This window comes from Prinia subflava, chromosome 13 (genome assembly GCF_021018805.1).
Source record: "Prinia subflava isolate CZ2003 ecotype Zambia chromosome 13, Cam_Psub_1.2, whole genome shotgun sequence".
NCBI classification, from domain to species: Eukaryota; Metazoa; Chordata; class Aves; order Passeriformes; family Cisticolidae; genus Prinia; species Prinia subflava.
Genome location: NC_086259.1, coordinates 6,802,501 through 6,825,000, shown reverse-complemented (window position 1 = coordinate 6,825,000; position 22,500 = coordinate 6,802,501). Strand labels below are relative to the sequence as shown.

Here is a 22,500-nt window from a genome sequence, read left to right as displayed (position 1 = left end):
TATTTAAAATAAATAAAGTGTTCTAGGGAATCTGTTGGTAGCCCAACTGTTGGTTCTGGCTATTGATTGAACACTATTCTGCAGTTGCATGGTCATATAGATGGCTTCCTGTGATAAAAAGGCTAATGTGAATCACATTTTAATCTAAAATAGGAATAAAAGGAGTGCATTTTCTTCATTAATTACCTATGACTTGGTAGTTATTAAAAAAAAAAGAGATCTATAAGTAAACCACTTAGCTCTGAACTTTGAAAAAACCTTACCTTGTCCCTTAAGAGGTCCTGTTCCCATGAAGTTGCATGTCCTAAAGGTGTATGAACACAAGCATAACCTTAGAGTAAGATAAAAATGTAAAACATCTGCTTCAAAAGAGGATTCAATGGAACTTAGATTGCTAAATCTTTGGCTTAGTGGTATGAAATTCTCCAAGCACCCAAGCACCTCAGGCAAATGAGTGTCCCTGTAAGTCCAGGTAGTTCCCTGTGTACCCAGGACTAACACCTCCTTCTGCTCATGTCCAGAGCTTCCAGGTTTTGAGTAATGGACCTTAGGGCTGAATGCAGGATTTGGGAGCTCAGCCAGATGCATAACAGATATTGCAGGACTCTGGTCTTAGATGAGTGCTGTATTGGATGTAGGTAGAAGTGCTTTGTTTAATCAGGACTGTGGCACTCTAGGAAATTCTAAAGTGATCATATATGTAATTCATTTTGCTTCTGTTCAGCATTTGTGAGTCCTGTATATTAGCCAATTGTGAAATATTTGGAAAACACATCATTGAAAGTAAGATTTCACATTTGTATTTTCCCCTAAGTGTATTTAACTGTTAATGAAAGCCATGGGACTGAAAGCTGTTGAGACAGAAATCTTATTCAGGAGACTGGAGCTGTAGTGCTCTCTGACTCATTTGATCCTCCCATGTCTCCTTTGGGATTCAACCATTTTTAAAAGGAATTACAGATAGCAGTAGAAGAATAGCTTTGTCACTGACTATTCATTCCATGGTGTTTCAACATAGGGCACAGATTAATGTAATTTATTGTGTTGAATTTTGTTTTCTGGACATCTGTTCAATATACCCAGACTCCTCCTCTATAAGACTCTGAGGAGCCATCATTTGGTAGCAGCTAGAAAACACTGGGCTGGATATTCACTGGTGACTTGGAGGTATAACTCTTTATGCATTGGATCTCCAGTGCCCTGAGCTATCCAATTGTCTGTGTCAAATAACCCCAATGTGCCTTGTGTCAAATATTACTGATGTCACTATTGACACTGTGTCAAAAGATGTCACACCTAATGTTTGTCACTGAAGAATGGTGGCAGAGTCAAAATTTGACAAAAAACACTTAAGGACAGATGATGGAAGTAATGTGCATCTTTCTCATTCCCCTAACAGGGAACCAAGTAAATTGTGAGTGTCTGTTCAAATTTTCTTATGCTGGCACATTTCGTGTTGTATATTTCTAGCTGCAGAGATTTTAGATTTGAACTTCTTCAAAATATTGGTAAACAGGGGAAGTTATTCAAAACAAACTTGAAATTTCCCCAGTGAGCAGGCAGAGCTGCAGCTGGTGTAGACCAGCTCCAGGTTGGTCTGAGGCAGGAGATGGCTTCAGATGCACAAATGCAGTGAGGCCAGAGACACTGGGCCACAAGAATCACAGAGGAGGAAACAGATTTGGTGACCCTCATAACACTTTTCTATATTGTCTGTATATAAAATTTCTATTATTTTAAAGTGTTAAAACTTTTTAAAATTTGAAACTAGTGATCATGTCTTCTGTGATGTTCAATGGTTTTGAAAATGTTGTTCCTATGGGTGCTTTCCTTAAACATTCCTAAGTGGCTTAATGAGGCTAAGTCCTCTGGATCTTCTTAGAGAGTTCTAAAACTTTAAGGGTAGGATCTCTTGTCTATGTGGATGTAACCAAAAAAGTACTTACAACTGGCTCCAAAGAAAGACATTTTTAAGCTCTTTTCATTATGGGAGTTAAGGGATAATTTAAAATACCCTGATGCTGATTTGTAGATTTTTTTTTTTTTTTAGGAGTTGAGTATTTTGTTTTTAATTAGTAGTATCTCTTGAGTCTCTCTGGCTCGTGGAATTAAGGTCTGTATCCCTTCAGAGGCAGCATCAGGAATTTCTGCTGTTCTCAGACTGGACTGTGAGCAGCAGCATCTGGAAAGAGTTTGGCTTTGAGCAGACAACTTTAGTCATTCCAAAGTACTCCTGTTAAGTAGTAGTAGTAATAAAAATAAAATTATAGTGGACTGTAAAGCAACATTCTACTCTGCTCCTAAGCAACTGCCTACAGTTTTCTCAAGCAGATGCCTCATGTTGCCCTGCAAGACTCTGGACTCGTGTGAAGAAATGCCTTGTGCTGCCCAGGCAGTTGGTGTGATTTGTTAGAGCCATGAGGTCAAATCTTCCCAAGCAGTAGAGAAATGCTGAGAGGCAGAGCTTGATGTATCCATCAGAAGGCTGAAGTGTCATGAGCTGGTTTGGTTTTGCAGAGCTTTTCAGGAGGGGAAGGAGTCAGATGCAGACAGTAAACATCCTAATGTCTGGGTCAACACACAGAATCAAACACTGCTGGCCTGCTCTGTGTGTACCTGTCCTGTGCCCTACCTGAACTGGCTGCTGCTCAAACCCCAGTGCACTGGGACTGTGAATCACCTGGTGCTGGAGGCCTGTGTGGGTCCTTAGACACATAATTATTTTTTTAGAGAGCTCTGAATTTTGAATCCATACTAAAATTATGTTTCTGAAACATCTTTGCATAGAACACAATAACAAATAGAAAATACAATGCTCTCAGATTGTGAATAAAAGCTGGGCTGCAGGAAGAGTAAAATCCTTCAGTAGAAATACTCAGGAAAGTAACAAAAACATAGAGGCAAAGCATTTGACTAATTATCAGCATAACTGGATGTAACAAACAAAGAATAAATCACCTTTTTGGCTTCATTATGTTAAATTAAAAAATACAGTCGTAGGCATTTTGTCTCTGAAATATACAGTGTTTTCAACTTCAGAGCTGCCAACATTTCTCAAATAAGTGAAATGGCTCAGGTGATATTTAAGATGATTTTGTGTGATGATGAATAGCTCATTTACCATCTTACATTTAAACTCAGATCATATTGAAATGTGTGTTTGAAAGTCTGGATGAGTACATCTGGACTCACAGGCAGGTTGTCTTCAAAATAGCAAACAAGAATCTTCCAAAGTTTTTAGGGGAGGCTTCATCATCTAGATAATGTCCCTCAAAGACTCCTTCCCACCTACAGCCTTTCATTGCTTTGAGTGTCCCATGTTCCCTTTTCACAAGAGACATCATCTGTTAGGGCCTTAAAAATAGGCTTATTTTGAATTAATAAGTAACATGGGAGCTTTTCCTGAAGTAGACTTGGCCTCAGAAGTGACAAGCATTGGAAACAAAAGAAGGTGCTCAGCTCTACCTCTGAAGATCTTGGTTCCCATCTGAGTAGTGGAATGGAACTAAAAGGAGAGAGTTTTCTTTTAATCCTTTAAAAATTCCAGATATTGAAAAGTTTTGTTTCATTGGGCAAAATTGCTAAAGCTGTTCTGGTTGAATCAATAATATGTACTTTGAGATTCCTGAACTCTTCTCCTTTTGACACTCAGATGCAATGATGGAGCTGTAGGCTAAATGCTTTCTTCAATTAAAAAAGGGAAAAGGACAACAAAAGGGGTAGCTCCAGCAGGAGTGGGTGAGTAAATGTGTTCTACCAGAATAACTGAGCCTGATGCTCAGGATATTCACTTACCATGTGTGAAGCTAAATCCCTGAATTACCTTTTCAGAGCCAAGCATGAATGTAAGCCTCTCCCATTCAAGAGGAATTTCCTTATTTCATCTCCCTATAAGGTTCCTGTGGGTCCTTTGTTTTCCTTTTTCTTTTTTTCCTGACCACTACTTTTGTGAAATCCTGGTAATAACTATTTGTTCTGTTCATTGTAGGGCCTTCTGCATCTGCCTGCTCCCTGTAGCAAAGGCATGAATCCTGAATTTGTAGCAATTCTAAAAACACTAATTCCTATAAAAATAGTTAATAGCCGGACTTCATGTTTGGCAAAACACTTAGCACAGTCAAGTAATATGGTTAAGTTTGTTTAATACACAAATATAGTATGTTTTTATCCATTTAGTTTAAAATTCTCTTCCTCCTATTTAGCAGTTTGCTAATGAGAATACCTGTATGACAGTAATACTTTAATGGTATTTACTAACATAAATATTTGCTTTGTAAAAGTAATGTTACACAAAATTCCTGAAGTGCAGTCTAAGCAACTGCTGGAATGTTTGAGGTAAGAAACCTGACCTTTGGGGAGGATCAACATCAGGAAAACAGAGTTTCCACTGTTTGTGGCTTGTGTCCATAGTGAAGGGGCCTGGAATGGCGGGAAGGTGACTGACACACACTGTGTCACTGCTGAACCCCACTGGAAAGTTCTTGTCTTTATACTCATATTGGTAACAGAAAATATTTTGCCTGAATTTCAGCATATCCTTGTACACTCAAAACAGTCTGTTTGTCAAGGTCCTTCTCTAACAGATAAGAAAAAATAAATAGAAAGAGACCTTCATTTATACTAAGTGTTAGGAATTGCAAAACCTGTGTGGAAAAGAAGAATTTTGAATCAGCTGCTGATGAAATTCTGTTAACTGCAGCTTAAAGCAGAACAAAACATTCTTCTTAAGGCATCATCTTTTCCACGTAAATTGTGCTCCTTGTCCCTCGGACTGTTTAGTTGCCAGCCCTTATTGCCAAGTGCCTGCATTCAGCATGCACCTTCCCGTGTGGTGTCCATGTGGCTGTGGTGGGTGCCCCAGTGCCCGTGCAGTGTGCAGTGACAGCAGCGCTGGCTGGGGCACAGGGGGACAGCCATGGGCACGCGCAGGGTGAAGCTGCTCCAGCCCTTCCTCCACTGCAGGCTCGTCCAGTGGGGGGCTGGTGAACAGGAGGCTGCTAAAATAATAAACTCCCACAGGTTTATTCTCAGAAATGCAGGAGTTTGTCTGGTGTATTCAGGTGAGTGCTGGCATCAGACTGGGGCAGGGACAGTCAGCTGCTAACATTATTTCCAGGGTGGGCTTACAGTTGGGATGTAGAATGGAGATGCACTTTATGATGCCACTTCTCTTACTCTAATTTTTTTTTTAGGATTTCTTTGCAAAGGGTCTTCTACTCTTTTTTTCTTCCTTAGCAATGTACTCCAACTTAGCTTATTTATTTTTCAGCTTTAAAACATCAGCATTTTATAGATCTGAATTTCACAATGTGAGGATGATTGCTACGTACAATTTGCAAAATTGTGATTAACCAGCCCCTGTTTCGAGTCAGTTCTCCCTAATTCACAAAAGACTTCCAAGAATAGTCTGCACAAAATTCAGTGTGCAAATTGTAGGGCAGATTTTTAGAGGGCAGTTTAAAGAATGAAGTCCTTAGGGTTTTATCTATATTTATATCTCTTGTTAAACCAAACTCTTATGTAAATGTTACAATCTGTAAATAACAAGCTGAGCCGCTTTCTTAAAGGAAAGATTGCATCCACATTTTTTGAGATTTGGCAAAATTATTAACTTGCACAATAGACTAATATACAAGTATATTTGGAAGCAACTAACACTAGCCTGTGCCTTCATCTGTATTTCATGGATATTAAAAGGTTTAAGAATACATAGACCTTTCATTTTCCTGTAAAAATTGTCTCAAATTGAAAAACACTGCCCTTAGTGATGGCTTGAAAAAAATGGAGATAGCTTTTGTATACTTTTACTTTTTATAGCCATTAATGTTGTAGTAAATCTTGTATTATTGTATACAGTCTAGATTATTCTTCATTCTTTTGCCTTTGGACAGGAAAGAAATTACTGGCTTCCATCAGTGTTATTGGCAATCCCCATATTCTGACATCTGTTCCTTTCTAAACATTTTACCAACCTTGATGAAATGTAGTTTAGTGTTAGAAGCTGACTTGAAGAAAAAATTGGATGATAAAAAAATAACATTGATTAAACACCAGAAGTAATTTACCAATGACTATCAATATTTTGATGGCCATTGCAGTTTATTGCAGAAAAGCTAGACATCTTATAGTAATTTTAATCATATATAAATCTTTGAATTAAACTGAATAAATGAATTCTCATTTTTTAAACAGAAGGATGAGAGACTGATTTTACTCAATTTTAATCAACCTCTTTGAGCCATAGTCCTAAGAATGTTTGGGGCATATTTCACAGATGCCATGCAACGCACAACTCCCAAATTAAAGACCTCAATTAACATATTCTACTACACAGTTGAGATGTTGTTCCTGATGTTTTCCTTTCCATGGAGAACCCTGGAATTTGCCCACTCCAGACCAGATGCTGGAGTGGGGGCACTCCAAAGGGCCTCCAACAGCAAGGGTGGTGGATCTCTGTTAAACCACCAGCTTCATTCACACCCCTTCTTTATTAACTGTGCTTCATTAAAGTAAAGCAGAGCAATAAAAAACAAGTGATCTTTCCCTCTCAGGTGCTAAGCACAGAACAATTAAGGTGTGTCTTCCCCCACTCCATGGGACAGTGAGCCTCAAGAGGAGCCTTGCAAGAGGTTGTTGAGGGCTGGGGCAAAAGCAGGGGTGAGGGTTTCATTTCCAAGGACTGGAACAAGTTAATTACTCAGTGAAGGTGGAAGTACAAACAATATCTTCTTGGCAAGGGAATTATGTGGGAAATAAATTGAAAAGGGCTACTACAGAGTGTGTGTTCTGATATTGTGAGAGGTAGATATACAAGAGGATGGGAAGGTGTGATTAGATATTTTCAGAAGCACTTAGCAACAGTCTCAGTGGAGCTGTTGAAATTCATGGGATTTGCTATGGAGTAGTAATGTTTGGGAGCAGAGTTTGGGCAATGCTGAACTACAAGCCCCGTGCCCTGTGTGTGGATCCTTCCTGCAAGGTTTTCAGTGAAGCTGTAATATTTCAGAAGAGTGAGGAAGGCACAGCTCTCCAGTGCTGTGTGTGTCTATGGACCATTGAGGACAAAATGAAATTGCAATTCTTGATGAACTCACTTCATCACACCAAGATTTTCAAAGATGGAATTACTCCTCTAGTAATAGGGTCTTAGAGGACTCCCAAGCTAGTTTTTGATTCCCTTACCTTTGAGAGAACCTTGAACCATGGAGGGTTCAAGGTAGTTTCTAGGCTGTTTGAAGTGGAGAGGATTTGAGAATTTTTTTTCTCTATTTGACAGAAAATTTTAATTTGAAGGAAAATTTTCCTAACATACCTCCTTTAGAAGCTTCACATTTATTATCAAAACAGTTTCCCTTTAATTTCCCAAAAGTCATGTATGGTAGGAGTAACTGAGTGGTCTAGGTTAAAGGGGTGTATAAACTGACAATTTTTGATTCTAATACTCTGTGCTAATCATAAAAAAAAAATCATACATTTCAGCCAGAGACCTCTCAGCATGTTTTATAAATTCTTTTAAAGATGAATGAATTCTCACAGTTCCTTGCTGAGGATATTTAGCAGAGAAACTAAACATTATAGACAAAATGTCACTTTATGAAAGTGCATTGTTTTTCTTAAAACTGATTTTTTTCTTTTGAATACAGGTGGGATTCAACTGTGCTTATACATGTACTTACCAGGAGTGCAGTCTGGTGGTCAGGAGACTGTTTTGGGAAATGGGATGACCCAGGTTCTGATGCATGCCATTTCCAAAGTCGAGTGTCTCAGAATTAATATAGAAAAACAAAAATAAAACAATTTCTGAACCAGACAAAGGAACAGGACTTGGCTCTTTTCTGCTGTAGTGTGTTCCTGTAACCACCAAGAGACAGAGATCTTCACTCTGTCTTCTTCCAACAAACTAAAGTCAACATCTAAAAATTATTTTAATGCAACTCTACAAAACAAACCATTTGAATCCATAAAAAAAATTTCTTACTCCCCATCAAAAAAAAAAAAAAAAAAAGGTAGAATAAGAAAAGAGGAAAAAAAAAAGAAAAGAAAAAAAAGACAGAAATTAGGGAGACATGAAAGAAAATTGTCATTGTGTGGTTACATTTAGTATCTCTCGTTCAAGCAGGGGGAGATTGAGAGGAAGACCCAGTTGTCTGCCCTGGTGTCCCACAGCTCAGGCAGCAGGAGTCTGAGGCTGGCCCCGGAGTGCCGACTGCCCAGGGCCATGTTCAGGCTGGGGGTGCCTGCCCTCCTGTCACACCTGGAATGCCTGGTGGCCTTCCCCTACCCTCTCCCAGCCTCCCTTTAACATATGGTTTCAAAGCTGTTGACGTTCACCTGCTCAGATATCTGTACAAACTACTGGTAGGAACTACATAAATATCTAACAGATGCACGCGCTCACCCTGGGATTAATGCATTCTGCACTCGGACCCGTCAGCATCACACCCCTTCACAAAGGCATTTTATTTTTTCACTTGCTCATGTGGTGTACACCTGTGACATGCTGGCAATGCACTTGCTTGCAGTGAGAGAGCCCCTCAGGTTCAAAGCCATCCTTATATCTTTGTTCCTTTATGCGTGAACCTTTTGAGGTTTTCTCTTAGTGTTCAAAAGGCTTGAGCGTGGCATTACATCTTTAAAACCTCTCCCGACCCTGTTTTGAATATGCTGAATATAAAAGCAGAAACAAAGCAAGGAGAACTAGATAAATAGATGCAGGGAGACATCATAAGGAAAAAAAAAAAGCTCCTGAGCTTGCCAATATTACTTCATGCTTTTTATTGCAAACCTGTAAACTAACAATAGCCCACCACCTCACACAGCTGGGTGTGCGAATTGAAGGTGTGCTGAATGTGTGGGCTTTCCAAATGGAGCACAATAACAGCAACACCTGTGCTAAACCACTTTGCATTGATTTTAGTTTTTTACAATATTTGCAGTCCTCCTCTTTTTAGAAGTCTGTAGAGTGGAGAAAAAAGAGGACTTGTCAGGTTTAGTTTCAGTTTTAAGACTTATCTCTCAAGGTTTGATGGACCTGTAAGAAAATCATGTGGATTTACATGTACCAAATCAAATGTAGCATTGAGTCTTAAAACAGAGGAGAGATTGTTTGTCTTGTGGACCCACCTTTGCTAATGTACACTGGCTTTGGCTAACAGGCTCCTTGCAGCCCAGTCCTGGTTTGCTTGGTTGGCTGGTAGATTTTAATTTTTTTTTACGATACAGCCAGTGTTTCAATAGCCAGTTACAGCAACAAAATGGTTAAGAAAAATACTAATAGTGTGTAAGTGTATATCTTAAGGCAAATCACTGATTTAAAATTATTAATATTCAATAATTCATGGTTGTTTAATGAAATGACATATCAAATCAGAAAAAGTAGAAGTGAGATATTTCTGTAACTTAATTCTCATCACTGCAGAACCATGTAGTTACTATCACTGCTATTATTATCTGTATCATAGATTAGGTTTAGTGTTATGTTTAATGTTAAATTTCAGACATAAAAACAAGAGGCTTTTCACTGCCAAAAATTCACTGTAACGTTCTGGGCTATGAATCTGAGAATTATAAAGATGGGCATCATTGATAAAATCTAAGCATACCTTTTTGGTCACTTTGTCAGCAGTATAAATGGGTCCAAGGGTTGCTCACAGGGCTAGTTAACCTTTTCTCCTTTTACAGCAGCTGAATTTGAGGTTCTTTTTCACCTAAGTACCTACCAATTTATGTCCATAATTCCTATTAATTCTGAGTCGCTCTTTCTTACACTGTTGTTACTTGAAATGGAAAATATTGGTTACAGTCCAAGAGAAAAATTTATAGCCTGTCATTGTAGCCTTATGCTATTTCAATATAATAATACAAATGCATTCCCTCTTTGTGATAAGTGTATTTTTCCTTTTACTTTCTCATGCGACGTTCAGACCCTTTCCAGACTTACTTTGTCTCTGTGATCCCAGAGATTATAAATGCTCAAGGAGCCTTTCAAGATATTTGTTACCCCTTAAAGCAAGGGAAGCAGACTCTCTTGTTCTCTGTCACACTCAGGCTGGGGCTGCAGAAGGCAATTTTCATCTTGTATAGCTGAAAGTTGGGGCTGGTGGTACTTCCCCGTTAGATCACCTTATAACATTGTGGATATCTTCCTACATTTTCTGTGGGAAACAGAGCATCCTTCCAATGTTAAGGGAGGTAGAGAAAGTTTTCTGGGCCCAATCAGATTCCTGTTGATGTGTTCAGTGAGACAGAGAAGGGGCTTAGGAACACAGAAGTGCTTGTTTAGAAGTGAGAAGGAGACCCACTGGAAAAAAGATTCTTTCCAGTAATCAAGGGAAGATGGGAGTCTCGCAGCAGTAATGCGGACTCCGCTAATTACCACTTCCAAGTTATTAGCATCTGGAGCCCTTTTTCCCTTTCCTATCTAGCAATTATACAGTGGGATAGATTAGTGTGTTGCAGAAGCTGTAGAGTGGACTAAGTTTCTCTCTGTCGGCACTTGGTTGTTTGCTGAAATTGATACTTTTAGCTGAAGTTCAGGCTTTTCACCTGCCCTTGAATCCCAGGCTGTTCTCTTCATAGATAATGTATATTCAAGGACCACGCAAATTATTTATTTACTTCTCTGCTCCCTGCCCCCACCAGAGAAAAAGAAGCACATCTTAAAAAGCCGAAGAAAAGCAGTCAGACACATGTTTTGCACATGAAGAATCACGTCTATAGTAGTAGATGGGATCCATATGTGTGTTTTGGATGTGAGCATCAATGCTCAGTTTAGCTTTGCCCACATGCCAGGGCGTAAGTGCTGCTGCCGAAAGCTCAACATTTTCTTGCTAAATCACACACAAAATTTGAACTTGAGGTTACATTAATGTCATAAGTTCATAGTTTTCTGTTGTTTCTTTCCCGTGTATAGTGTCCTTTGTTTATAACTCAAATCCTCTCAAGATTAAACTTTAAAAAGACTGTGTGATTTAATGGACTTAGGATCAGATTCTAACCTCCAGCATGAAAAAAGCCTGACTGTAGCACTCAATAGCAATAAAGGATTGTTTGCAGTTGTGAAGCAGTGACCGCCAAACATTATTCAGAAAAAAGATTCTGGGACTAATTTTTGCATGGATGAAATATTCAGATGAATGTTAAAAAACTGTGTAACAATAGACGGTGACATGCACAAAGGGTAAAAGAGAAATTACTATCATTCCAACATAACGCTGCACTAATTTTCTCCTTTCCCCCACAATATCATCCCTTCAAGTTAGTATATTTCTTTATATAAAGTCTTTTTCCATCTTGTACATATATCCTGAAGAATGAACTGGACAGATTGAAAACTGTCCTGCTTGAATCTGTTTACAGTTTTAAAATTTATAAAAAGATAATTGACTTTTCAGTTCATCTTCCAAGTTTTGGACTTGTTCATGCATATACATTAATTTTATTTTTTCCTTGCACTTTCCTCCAAAGAAGAGCTATCTTGTAAGTTTAAGATCAGATCTTTGCTGTTGCTCAGGTACTTTGTACTCCTCTGGTAGTGGAAAACATCTGTGACTTCCTTGGCCACCAGGGGATTTGAAATACCTTCTATAGACAATCCTCAGCAACTGGCAGCAGTAGCAACAGTATCCCATCCCATTTTTCCCTCTGAGAATATGCTTGGGGCAGGGGGAACAGCCTGTGATTAGTTCCTAGTCTGGCAAAACATGGTGAATTGACCAGGGAGCAATTCTGAACCTTGTTCTACTGTACATCAAATTGTTAGTGGGGAATCCAAAGATTATTTTGGAGACCAGTGCTATCACATCTCACTTATTTTCAGGGAATAGGAAATGAGGTTCAGATTTTAAATATGGAAATACTCTTCCAAGTGTTTCTGCACAAAATTTAGATGTTTTGGGGCACTAAAGCTGTGTAATATAAACAAATCTAATTTGAAAGTAAGTAATGCTCCAAGCAAAAGGGAGTTGAGGAGGGGAGAGGTAACTTTGTGGCATTTATTTTCTTGATTCTCTATCCTTGTCATCATGGTCTTGATCCTGAAAGACATAGCAAGCAGCTTGCTACTAACACTTTGTTATATGGTAACTTTTGAACCTTCCTTCTGGGGTTAGGTGATCAATTACTTTGTAAAGAAAACATGGTGTTATTTCAAAAGCTGTGTTTTATTTTAATTTATAATTATCTCCACATCAGTCTTCAATCTGGAATCTTGAATGGGCCACATATGCACACGGACTTGCATGTAAAAGATTTGTGACAGAAGTCACATGATGCTTCCATACAATAATTAATCTCTGTATCAGGCTCCCAGTCCTTGAGAGATCTGAAAAATCTACAAGAAAGCCAGTTTGAGTGTACCTAGGGGAGTCAGGACTCAGCTCAGATTTTTATGTCATCAATAAATAGATTTAAAAAAAAAAAAGAAAAGGAACTGCCTTTCACTTCTTATTGTCTTACCTTTGTATTAGAAAGCAGTTTCTTAAAACCGTAGACCCACAGAGGCAATGCCAGCAGCTGGAAATCTGGTCCATGTGAGTCTTTTGGTGAGTTGTTCTTGCATCTTCCCCTAAATGTTCTTGTTAAGTTTTGTGGTTTAACATTCATCTCTCAAATTCTTCTATGGAATGTATATTCCTCTCATCTGTTGCATAAGAAATCCATATGAAGATAAGAGGGTAATGGTTTTTCAGAGGGGAAATGGTTAAGCTGATTTTACTGAAGTGCTATTGCTTGCTGAAAGTACATGTATAAAATACATAGAAATAGCTTCATTTCCTCTCAGGTGACCTGAATATCTTATCTATAAATATGTTATTTAAGAAACATATACATATTTTCATATCAAAGTTGATCTTTTAAAAACTTGTCTTGACTCCATAAGAAATCCATACTCATATGCCTTAGGTAATAATCTTTTCAGAAACAGTAGATCCCAGAGAGTTTCATGGGACTGAGCAGTATGTCAGGGCTATGACTGCAAAATGCACTTGAAAATAAGGCTAAAGGAGATCAATCCAGGAAACTTTTCACCTGACCAAACAAAAAAAAAAAAAAAGAAGAAAATGTTATGGCCACTCAACAGCCAGATCTCAGGAAAGCCTCAGGCAGGAGTTCCTTTCGTTCTGATGAGGATGTGCCTCCTTGCAATGGCATTGCAGATAAATTCACAGAGATTCCTTTAGAAATACAAACACCAGTGCTTGCATGAGCTCCCACATGAAATCTTGGTTTCATACCCTCCTCTGGAGGGCAACAGTCCCCCTGTGCAGCTGCAGGACCCTCTGGCAGGTCCCAGAGCCCCACGGTCGTGCCGTGCAGCCCCGGCGCTGCGGAGGCCGACTGGAGCCGTCGAGGACGGCATCAGCAAATCGGTGGCTAATAAAGACAGGCAGCAACAGCAGCAGCAGTGCTGGCCCTCTCCACGGCAGGGTACCACAGATGTTTCAGATAACAAAGTGAGCTTTGCTGACAGAACATGTGTGTAATATATAAAATAATGGGAACCGAAAGAAGGGGGAAAAAACAGGCCACTCCAATCCACCCATGTAAAAATGTTTTTTATTTATAAGTGAGCAGCTGAATGCGAATGTTGTCTGCTCCCATAGAAGTAAAAAATAGCAGGCTGATGGGGATGAGAGACTTCACATGGTTTCAAGCAACGTAGACTATGCACTGAACCCTTTTTCTTGTCCCTAGGGTGGGTCCAGACCTACAGCTGGGGCAAATCCATGCCACTTTATTTTCTTGTGATTATACTTCTTTACCTCCTCTGATGATATGTCTGGGCTGTGGCTGGGGGCAGATCATGGCCAAAGTTTCCTGTGTAACACTGTGGAATGCTGGGCAGTTTTTGGACAGGACCAACTTTACCAAATAGTTGCTACACTGACGATTTTTGCAGGGTGGACCTGGAATATGCAGTGATGATCCACAACCACCTGGAAAAAAATCCCATGAGCAGCTCTCAAGTAAGATAATTAGCTGTGAACTGGAAGAATTACAGCAGAAATCCCTGTTTTTATGATATAATAGGCTTACCCTCTACAGTTCAAGTGTCCCAAAGTAATAAGATCAACCTCATAGTTGAGGAATCCTTGGGTGAAGGAGACTTTCACAGGTCTTTTCTGCACTAGTCCCAAGGGCACGAAAAAGGAGCATGAATGGGGCACCCTAGAAATTGCAGGGGCACCCCGGAAATTGCAGGGGCACCCAGTGCTGGTATTTGGTGAGGTTGACTCCTACCACTGTGTAAGGGCTCCATGTTGCCTCTGTGTGTGGCCTGCTGAGCAGAGTTTGTGAACAGGCCAGGAAGATAACCTGCAAGGCCTGGTCATGCCCCTCCGTGCCTTCTCCGTGTCTGTGCCGCACGGCCAGCGCTCAAACACCGCGCGAGAGCCGCCCGGGGGACAACTTGCTAGCCTGCTTTTGAAGAGTAACAGACAATGGGATCCTGCAGGGTGCAACAGGAAGCTCCTATCAGAGGCTAATAAATGTTTCCTTGTAAAATGGGGAGATGCTTATGTGAGTCCAGATATAAAGTGAAAGTAAGACAGCCCTCAGAGGAATTACTCAGGTAATAAATGTACTTACTAGGGCAGTATGTGCCAGAGCAAGACAGAAATGGGCTAAGACCAGAAGAAAATTAGAACCTCAAGTGCAAGCTGAAGCTCGGTGGTCAGATGAAATTCAACCCTTTCCTCTGGGAAAAAAGTATCTGCCCTGACTTGATTATCTGGGATTGGCGTGGCCAATGAGAAGAACAACAGTGTAGGATTTCTGCCATGTGTCCTGCTTTAAACAGCGAGACATGAACACAGAATATGGTAACCAGCTGAAAGAGGATTTGGCTCTCAGCATATGCATATTTTATGTAGAGATTGTGCTGTTGTAACTCCAGCACCTCAGCGGGTCAGAGCCTGTCTGTGTGGCAGATTATTGCTGCATGTGGCTCGGCATCGCAGGGTGGCTCAAATCCCCTGACACTGCTGTGGGATCTGCGGCTTGGCCCTGCACAGTGCCCTCTGCACGAGCAGAGCAGAGCCTCTAAGCTGAGAGAGGTCAGGGCATAGCACCACTCAGTAAAATCAACACGGAATCAGAGGTGTATGATCTTCACTAGAGGTTTCAGTGGCTGAAATGTAACTACGGGTTAGGCAACTTGCTCCAAAAATCTTGTGGCTATATAAGTGCTGTGGTCACTTTATCAAGGTTTATAATTTTAATGTTTCTCCAAGGCCTGGTATGTAAAAGCAGGATTCTATAATGTATTGCTTAACAGAAGAAAGTAAAAAAAAAAAAATGCAGATTTTTTTTATTTAAAGTATTTTTTCTTCTCTGAGCAGCATCTTATAATTGAGATCCACCTTGAATGTGCCAAGGTCAGAATTCAAGACACAGAATATGCTCATGAAGCTGCCCAACAAGATACCTTTATTCAGCCAAATTGGAAAACTTGTGTGTAACCCAAAAGATCAGAATAGAGTCCTTATTGAGCAAGGTTAGGAGGGATAGAAACAATCGGCTTATATAGAGTATTTTTACTTCATAGGAATGTGGTTCTGATTGCTGAAAATGTATCCTTTGCATGAAGTACAAGCATAATCCTATGCCTACTTTGCCCTTTGAGTAAAAGTATGCTTAATAGCAATTTCAGGGGGGAAAAAATCTATTTAAAGCCTGTTGAGCAGAATATCCACTTATAGAAGGAAGCTATAAGTGAATAATGTTAATGGAGTTCTATTTTCTAAAATGCATAGGACAACTAATAGAATCAAGCTCCTATAACAGTGAATGATTGAATTACATTTAAGAGAGTACCTAATTTATGACCTTTAAAGATAGTTTTTGTCAATCCTAGACCACCTTCATACAAAAGTTTTTAGAAATCTCATCCCTCACTTTGTATTATGGTCAGAGGACCTTTTGTGCTGTTGTATGTCAGGAGTTCCATTAAAACATTTAAGTAGGCTAATAACTGAAAGAAAAGAAATGCTTTCTGGAGAAAATTATTATTCCTGTTTATTAGTATAGGAGAAGTTCTTAATTGTGAATAAATTTTAAACAATAGTGATGAAGAAGGAACTGACTCAAGATCTCCTCAGAAAAAGAAATTAAGCCTTATAAATGTCAATTATTGAGTGTTTTCCCTCCAAAGAGTGGATTTTTAAAAAATAAAAGTTTGTGCATAACTTTCACCAATCACTGAGATATCATGTACCTGAACATGAAGTTTTGTACTCCTATAATTTTTTCCTCCCATTTATTTTTCCAGTATGTATTTGTTTTATTGCTATGAAATTCTAATTCAGTGTTATTTTGCACAAAGAAAACCCTCAAATTTACTGCAAACTCCATTAAAACTGTTTGTACTTTTATCAGTTTTAAAGAGGCTGCTCTTGCAGTTGTTTGATGCTGGTTTTGCCTTGCACTGTTCAGGAAAGTCAAGTGAATTTGAGAGCCCTTCCATGTAGCACTGGAATTTATACAGAGATTCTGTGTGGGAATACCTTCCATAACTCTCTGTTAAGTTTTACATCATTCCTTAAAACATTCTGCAATTTTATTAGCTTTTGTGCAGGAGGGTTCTGCCTGTTGGGTTGTCATTGATTGCTCATCCTAAAAGAAGGCAGAGAACAAAGGTGGAATAAGCTGCTAATCTTCTGGATGAGCCAGATGTTATTCAGTGGTATATGGGAATTTAAGGCACCAGTCCTTAAGGAAAGGGGTGCAGGAGGGGCTGTGAGGCTGCCAGAAGCAGTCACTTCCCCGTGGCACCCCGCTTGCCAGAGCGCTGCTGCGTCACGCTGCCTTAAATGTGGCTTTTGCCTGCTGGGTGCAGTGGAGCTCTCTGAGGAGCATCACATTTCCAGAGAGCTACAAATGGAATTGGCTACTTTAAGAATGTGATGATTTGATTTTTTTTAAGATCAGTTTAGCAAGGAGGACCCTAGCACCTCATAGGTCTTGTTTGTTCTCTGTGAAAGCTCTGTGCTGTAGCTCTGTCTGAGTTCCTGTTGAGGTAATCTCAAAATTCTTACTGTTGCAGGATCACAGCCAAAAGGACTGGACTGCATGTGTACAGCTAAGGAACAGACTAGAAAAAGGATGTGAAATTTCTGTGTCTGATCATACTTATGGTTCTATCCTTTACAATGTAAAGTAAAAAATGTATTGTTTTACACAGAAGCTCCATTATAGGTCAGGCCTTTTCTTAACCAGCCACTTGAGAGTGGCCCCACTTGACTCCCAACACAATTTACTCTGACCATTAGTTAAGGACTGTTTCTGCTCTGTCTGTGGTGTTCCCAGCTCCATATGGTGGTAGCTTAAGGCTGATCTAAGAGTAAACAAGAAGTGCAGGATATTGCTCACACAAAGGTGTGGGACTCAGATTATAAAATTAAAGAAGAGATTAAATGCAGGGGAAATACTCTGTCCTGATTTCACATCAAATATGCCAAGAATTGGAGGTTAGGTCTCACCTCTTTTTGTTGTGCTTTTTGGCTCATTATTTCAAAGTAAACCCCTTTTTTGGAGGGATTTTTTTGTTATTTTATTGCTGCTTTCTGCTTCATTCTGAAAATGAAGTTCCTGCACTATACTGTATGTTCAGTATTCACAACAAGGAGAGATTCTGGCTTTGCCCCAAACTGCTGACAGTCTCGATACTTTTACAATGAACATCTCTGGAGCACTGAGGAAGATTTTTGGAGGATGAGAGGGAATGTCAGGCTAAAGTACCGTAAATAATTTATAGACCTCAGATAATTGTCCTGTGACAGCTCCCAGTGCTTCCAGTTTCTTCCTACCACCCCTATTTTCAGCTATCAGTTATAGAATCTTGACTTAATATTGCTAATTGCATAGTAAACAGAACAATATTGTTTGCCCCAAGACAGATTACCATTTCTCATTACAGAATTCACATAGACCACAAATCATTGATACCATCTCCACCAGTTATAATAAAGTTTATCTTCAATCTGATAAAAAGCATGTACTGAATAATAACTGTTGCTCTTATTGTAAGTGGTTTAAAAACATGCTTTTTTAAAAGCTGGGTAGTTCACTGAAGTTGCAATTCTCCATTTGCCCTAGCCAAGAGAGGTGAGAGTTGGGGACAAAAATGGTCAGATTTCCAAGCATGACTCTGTGGGTGCAGCATGTGTGGTGGCACTTGACAGCTGATGAACCTCTTACTGTTATCACAGTCAACTAAACACAGTCAGTCCCACTTTCCCTGCATTTATCTCTATTTGTACTTGAACCCGTTGTTCAGTGCTTTATGGATTTGCATCTTTAGCTTATTCATGGAGAATTAAAGTGCACTGGATGTTGTAAGAAGGTTTCTCTCTTCAGTTCAAATTCTAGAGATCCTCAGTGGTCTGCAGGTTTCTGCTGCAGTCACCAGGTGAGCACTTGCACCTGCAGCAGTGCAAGAACAGGCACTAAATCTTTATGGAAAACTGCCTGAAAAAACAGGTTCATTTTACTTAAGTCCCACATTTTACTTATGTCTGCTTATGCACACTCATAGATGAAGAAGAAATAATTTAGTAAAGCACAGACCACCAAAATCCATAAGGGTATACTGTAGCAGGAGTATGGCTACTGCAGTATTTTCAGTTTTTTACAAAGGTGGAAGTCTTCAGCAGGGCATTTCAATCTGCCCTGGAGAATTTAGATGCTCCTTAGGGAGGTTAATCTTTTAGCCCTGTGTGTTTTTATGTCATATATGCTGAGATGGAATCAATTGCATTGTGTGTCATTTTGAACAAGACTGGTCCAAGTGTTCACTGTCACAGCTGAATTTTGTGTTTTGCTACCTCCTTTCATTGAGATGAGGCTCAGCCAGCAAGCTCAGCTCTAAAAAGAAACTTCCTCAAAGCCTAGCTCTGCTCCTGAATCACGGAAATGCTAGTTTGGTGATCTACAAAAAAATCCCTAAAATCTGGAGCCAGTTTTAAAGTTCAGTAATTTCCTAAAACAACTGAAAATATTGTGCAAGTCCATCAGGGTTTGGGCCAGGGTGTGTGAAGTTGTGATTGAATCAGGTTCTAGTATAATTCTGTGGGGAAGCAGGGATTCAGAAGGATTCTTTCAGAGTTGAACCCCAAACTCATTAAAATATTACAATAAAGTAATTAATGCACATGGCCACTAGACACTCTTAAAATGTAAATTTCACAGCTGTAAGAAATTAGATTTGTTTAAAAATAACAGAAGGCTCAAGTACAAATTATGGAGTAAAAGCCTATAAAATTTCAAACTTGGTTTAAGGCACAGGCTTTTTCTTTTTTTACTAGCTCATTTACTTCAGCACTAGTGTTCAGAAACTGAATTCCTTGCCTGCCTTTTGCCTCTGTGTTGTAGTTAGGTACCAGTGCAAAGCTGATTAGTTGGAAAGTTTTCTTATCAGAAGGTTGGACTTGGAGAACAAGGCAAAATTTGCAAGGAGCCTGTGCCCCATCTGAAGCCCATCTTGTGCTGGGGAGGTGCAGGCACAGGTTCCCTGAATGCCTGGGAGAGCTGTTTGCACAGCTGGGAGGACAGGTAGGAGCACTTGTTGGGAATGCTGCTTTTTCACTCTACATGTGTTTTGGCAGGCATGGGCAGAACCTGACCTCTAGGAACTACTCAAAGTGATCAGTGCCTTCAAATTGTCCTGTGCCACAGAGGCCAAGAAAATTAAAGTGGCTTCAAGGTTCAGATGCAATGGAGCCAACTGGATTTTTCAAGGGATGTAACACTTGTCTTTTCAGTGCAGAGGCCTAATTGCAGATTCTCTAGCACTTTCTCACCCGCTGGTGTTTACAAATGTGGGCCTCACTATAACGCAAGAAAGACTTTGACCAGCAAATGTTCAGCAGCGTATTTCAGTCCGTTTCCATTTGAAGCAATGCTAAAATCCAGGGCTCCACCATGGCCTCTTGGCACACCAGCTTCAGCAGAGTACTGAAATGGTTGAAGGAAGGAATTCCAGTCAGAATATGTTCCAGATGAATCCTGTTGGAGATCCATTTCTAAATGTATGCTACGTGCCTAACTATTAAAAAGTTCAGATTATGACCCCTCTAATGTTATTTTAATGCTAGTTTTTAAAATGTAATTATAAATCAAATTGCATTTGAGATCTGAAGCTGACAGTAGTGAGCTGGAACACTCTAAGAGCTGCTTTAAAAATAACCCCTCTCAAACTTTATTACTGGTTTCAGAAAGGGAGGTGCAAGTGGACTGGCCAGATTCATCCGTGCTGCTCCCATCAGCAGACAGGACAACTTGCTAAGTGCCAGTTGTGTTCTGGTCCACAGAGACATAACACGGCAGCTTTTATCTTTATCTGGAGATTGCATTTCCAAAGTTTGAATATCTCTCTAGGAGCTTAAGTAAAAGACACAAGCTCAATTAAATCATGTTTCCTCCTTTCTTTTCTTGTTCTTTACCATAGTGAATCTCCTTGAAGCTTAAAACTTCTAAAACCTGCATAGTAATCAAGAAGTTGAGAAAAGCAGGACATTATTTGGCAAGTGCAAAATTTTGGGGCCATGTAAAACAATTACATGGGAAAAATGCACTTAGTGACTGTTGTGCTGCTCAATGGTATCTGTATGAATGTAGTTAAAAAAAAAAAAAGGGCTGGAAAAGATACCAGAAGGACAGAGCTGAAAGAATGCAAGCATTCAGCAGGGTTGAAATGTTCTGTTCAAATAATGGCTATAATGATTTTGGTAACTTCATATTTCTTTTTCCCCCCTTTTAGTAAATGTAAATGTTTGCATTAGATACTCCTGTAACTTGCCTAAAAATTAACTAATCCACAAAGACAGTGCATTAGACACTATAGGCTTTGAATTTCCATTTATATAGGTGTATTTTAAGAGGGAGGAAGGGAGGGAAGAATAACTGGGTAGGTAGATCTGAACAAACAAGTCACAATGACTCCTTAGGTACATTTTGGATTTTTTCTTTTCTTGTGAATGTGGAGAGTATTTATTCAGTAGTTACTTACACAACTCTTCAGTGAGTAATGCATTTTAAAAATCTTTATTCCTAGAGTTTTTTGTTTAGATTATTTATACATTTATAGTCATAGCTGGTTACCTAAATCATGTTATTTCTTCTGTTCCCTGATTGCATGAGTTACGTATTTACTTGATTCAATACACAATGTAAATTGTGAATGTTACAGCTGAACATACATCTCAGAATTTTTGTTTGGTTGCTCAGTTACATAAATCAGCCAGTTAGAAGAGGGAGGGGACGTACCACATGATCTACTTAAGCAGCTAATACTTTAAAATTTTGAGATTATATATCTAGAAGTATACATTTTGACCACAGTATGTAGATTATATAAATTGAGTGGTATTATTTCTGTTCCCTGATTAATGGTTGATGCTGTTACATCTACAGAATGAATGTCAATTCAAACTTCAATTTGAAATTTGAAGTCAATGAATATTTAAGCATTCATTCTAGATGTTGACTGTGAAGACATGCTAATATTGGTACAGCACATATGCTCCAAATTTTGCAGACAGACAAAACCAGAAAGTAGTTACGTGTTTCTAATGCTGTTAACTCAAAATTTTACTTTGAATTACAATGTTTTATAATATTTACTCAGGTCTCATTTCTACCCTGTTTTGCAGATGGAGAAACCGAGGCAAAGAGGTTAAAGGATCTCTCCTGAGCCCCAGAGTGTGTTGATGTCTGTCCCCTCTCCCTAGACATGTGCACAGACTACTAGACTTCTCTGCTCTGGCTGCAGGTAAGACATATTGTACATACAATGTGATCAGTTCTTGAATTGACTTAAATAATTCCTAGAAATGTGGGAGAATCTCAAATATCTAAATATAACATATCTAAATATACCTGTATTCTGGCTGAATCCCTGAAAATCACGTGAAACAGACTATTTGCTGTTGCAGACAGAAAAATCATGGATGCAATGGGTTGTTATATAATAGCTAAAATGTATCTGTGCATTTGACAAACATCCTTTTTCCTGACAGTTGTTAAACAGCTGGTATGGTGGGTCAAAGGCCTCTTTCTTTTCCATCCTCAAATAATACTCTTTAAGGGAAGGAAATCTAATAGTTGTGACTTAAGATTTTTTTTTTATTGGACTGACTGGTCTCCAAAGAGGAGAATATGGATATGAAGGGGTCTGCTTAGTCTTTGATTGTGTGGGTTATGTTTGCACTGGAGCTGCTGCCACCTTGCAGACGTTGTCCTTTGGAAGGCTCACAGTGCAGTACTGCTGTGCTGGCTCTCCAGTTTCTTAGAAAGCTTTTTGGCATCTGAGCAAGCCAGTTCAAAGCTTGCAGGAAGTGCAATGCCCCAGGGACTGCAGCATAGACACACACAAGGATTTCACTTCATAGCATCAAAAGTAAAACCTTCCCAATGGTGGTGAATATTTGCATGAGTAAGGACTGCCAGATTTTATCCTGTGCAAGCAGACAACCCTAAAAGGAAGTCCTAGACTCGAATGGA

General features: G+C 39.4%; 1 long non-coding RNA gene across 1 annotated transcript in view; it reads left to right on the top strand.

The window, feature by feature from the left end:
* The window catches only part of LOC134557784 (uncharacterized), a 47,272-nt gene extending 25,498 nt beyond the window's left edge, over nt 1-21,774 (top strand). The window contains exon 3 of the long non-coding RNA XR_010082181.1: nt 21,651-21,774. This is a non-coding gene — a long non-coding RNA (uncharacterized LOC134557784). The remainder of the gene's footprint in view (nt 1-21,650) is intronic.
* Nucleotides 21,775-22,500: the final 726 nt, after the last annotated feature.